The 3,248-nt window shown below is 40.0% G+C and overlaps 1 pseudogene; it reads right to left on the bottom strand.

Moving 5' to 3' along the window:
- Window positions 1–1,595: 1,595 nt before the first annotated feature.
- LOC142357781 (5.8S ribosomal RNA) lies at window positions 1,596–1,747 on the bottom strand (annotated as a pseudogene).
- Window positions 1,748–3,248: the final 1,501 nt, after the last annotated feature.

Here is a 3,248-nt window from a genome sequence, read left to right as displayed (position 1 = left end):
GTCGAAGTTTCCATTCAGTCATTAATTCCAACTTTCAAATGTTGTTGTTTCAGCTTTCGCTTACTAGAAGCAACATAATACTCGCTGCAATACAGACCTCGGGAAACCCTCACCGTGAATAAGGTTCACTCACATATTTCACTACATTTTGCGTGGGATTGGAGATGAGGCTACTCGTTCTTGCTCAGTACTAGGCTGAAAATTAACGAAACTTCGTTACAAACGTTCACATGTTGATGTTTCCGCTTTCGCGTACTCGAAACAACATAATACTAGTCTTTGTAATTTAGTTTCATAATTTCAACTGTTCTCATGCAGAATTTTTGCTCATTCTTATCCCAAATTTTGACCTGGCTACTAGTTACACTCCTTGTACTTATTGCAAAATGACCACAAATTTCAACAGCTTTCACATGTTGCTGTTTCGGCTTTCGCTTACTACAGTCAACATAATACTCGTTGCAAAATAAGTGCTCGGCATCTGCAATTTTCCAAAGACGAAGTTTCGCCAGTTCAATTTTCGCTCGCCAATTATGGCTACTAATTCACACGGTACTGAGCTCAACAACATTAAATTTGTTCAGCAAGACTTTCACATGTTGATGTTTTGGCTTTCGCCTACTAGAAGCAACATAATACTCGTCTTGTTAGCTCATTCAATGAGAATAGCTTTTCCCGTTGAGAATTTTTGCCTTCAATTGGCGTTGTAGTGAGTTTGGCTACTCAGATCACCAAATACTTGTGACAATTCGAACCAGAAATGTTTTCAATTTTCACATGCTGATGTTTCGGATTCAACCTACTAGAAGCAGCATAATACTTGTATTCAACAATTTCTGTATCAAATCCCAGTTTTCTCTGGTGCATCTTTGCCAAACTATTCCAAACTGCCTGAGTCTGAATACCAATTACAGGTACTAGTAAATGCACGTTACTAAGGACTATATAGTTCTAGGTTACTGTACACAACGACGTTCACATGTTGATGTTTCAGCTGCCGCTTACTAGAAACAACATAATACTTATCGTGCATACCTTTCCATAACTTGTCCTTTTCAGATGCATTAGTTTCCCTTTGTCTTGGCTTCTACAGTCAGACTGGCTACTAGTAACAGCACAGTACTAATCACATATCGTTCTACAGTTTGCAGACAACTTTCACATGTTGATGTTTCAGCTTTCGCCTACTAGAAACAACATAATACTCGCTGTATACATTTGTAGTTCTCTATGTAACTTTCATGTGAAGAAGTTTCGCCAGTCTTTTTGACTGTCTCAAATCTGAGTCATGCTTAGGCTACTAGTTGCTTCATAGTACTTATCGCCTCGAGATCATTGAACAAAACTTGATTTTCACATGTTGCTGTTTCAGCTTCCGCTTACTAGAAACAACATAATACTAGTCTCATTAAGTTCCGTCTCTTTGCAATTTTCTTATGAAGAAAATTCGCCATCACAATGACTCCAGCAGTTCTTGATCAAGGAATGCAATCATTGATCAGAATGCTATTATTTGAATCGGTTCTGCTTTAAGTGTTCCAATTTTATTGGAAGCACCAACAATAGAACATCAATGTGTTCAATCGAGAGTTATATAACCCTGAATCGGACGCAGTCAACAGCCGAAGCCGAGACCGCCTTTTGCGTTAGAGAGGTCGGTAAACAAATCTTGCGATTCATACCGAATTAACACATATAGCTGTGCTCCTCTTCGTAAAGCGAGCCAAGTGATCCCCTGTTGAAGGATGTATTTGGACCAATCTAGTAGCATTTGGTTTCCAACAAGCTCTCCCAAGTTAGCTTACTTATTGGGCTTTTCAACCAATTCGGTTGGCTACAAGCATCATCAAAGTACTAGCCACAGTTTGATCGCAAAATTCTACGACTTTCACATGTTGATGTTTCGGCTTGCGCTTAGCCTACTATAAGCAACATAATACTAGTCATATCATAGAGCGTGATCAGCTTGTGACGTTCTCATGATGAAGTTTCACCAACAGTGTCTCACTTCGAGCTTAAATCCAGCTACTAGTAACTACACAGTACTGACTGCAACGATAACTTTTATCTATACCTTTCACATGCTGCGCTTTCGGCCAGGGCCTACTAACGTCAACATAATACTCGATATAAACTTTTGTTCATGATGCAGCTTCCCCATGCAGAAGTTTCGCCTTCAAATGCTCTCTTGGCCATATGACGTAAGAAAAGGTTACTAGTAACATCACAGTACTAGCCACAGTTTGATTGCAAAATTCTACGACTTTCACATGTTGATGTTTCGGCTTGCGCTTAGCCTACTAGAAGCAACATAATACTAGTCATATCATAGAGCGTGATCAGCTTGTGACGTTCTCATGATGAAGTTTCACCAACAGTGTCTCATTTCGAGCTTAAATCCAGCTACTAGTAACTACACAGTACTGACTGCAACGCTAACTTTTATCTATACCTTTCACATGCTGCGCTTTCGGCCAGGGCCTACTAACGTCAACATAATACTCGATATAAACTTTTGTTCATGATGCAGCTTCCCCATGCAGAAGTTTCGCCTTCAAATGCTCTCTTGGCCATATGACGTAACACAAGGTTACTAGTAACATCACAGTACTAGCCACAATTTGATCGCAAAATTCTACGACTTTCACATGTTGATGTTTCGGCTTGCGCTTAGCCTACTATAAGCAACATAATACTAGTCATATCATAGAGCGTGATCAGCTTGTGACGTTCTCATGATGAAGTTTCACCAACAGTGTCTCACTTCGAGCTTAAATCCAGCTACTAGTAACTACACAGTACTGACTGCAACGATAACTTTTATCTATACCTTTCACATGCTGCGCTTTCGGCCAGGGCCTACTAACGTCAACATAATACTCGATATAAACTTTTGTTCATGATGCAGCTTCCCCATGCAGAAGTTTCGCCTTCAAATGCTCTCTTGGCCATATGACGTAAGAAAAGGTTACTAGTAACATCACAGTACTAGCCACAGTTTGATTGCAAAATTCTACGACTTTCACATGTTGATGTTTCGGCTTGCGCTTAGCCTACTAGAAGCAACATAATACTAGTCATATCATAGAGCGTGATCAGCTTGTGACGTTCTCATGATGAAGTTTCACCAACAGTGTCTCATTTCGAGCTTAAATCCAGCTACTAGTAACTACACAGTACTGACTGCAACGCTAACTTTTATCTATACCTTTCACATGCTGCGCTTTCGGCCAGGGCCTACTAACGTC

Source organism: Convolutriloba macropyga, unplaced genomic scaffold, assembly GCF_964194025.1.
Source record: "Convolutriloba macropyga unplaced genomic scaffold, txConMacr16.3 SCAFFOLD_3977, whole genome shotgun sequence".
Classification (NCBI taxonomy): Eukaryota; Metazoa; Xenacoelomorpha; order Acoela; family Convolutidae; genus Convolutriloba; species Convolutriloba macropyga.
This window is presented reverse-complemented; position numbering and strand designations above follow the sequence as displayed.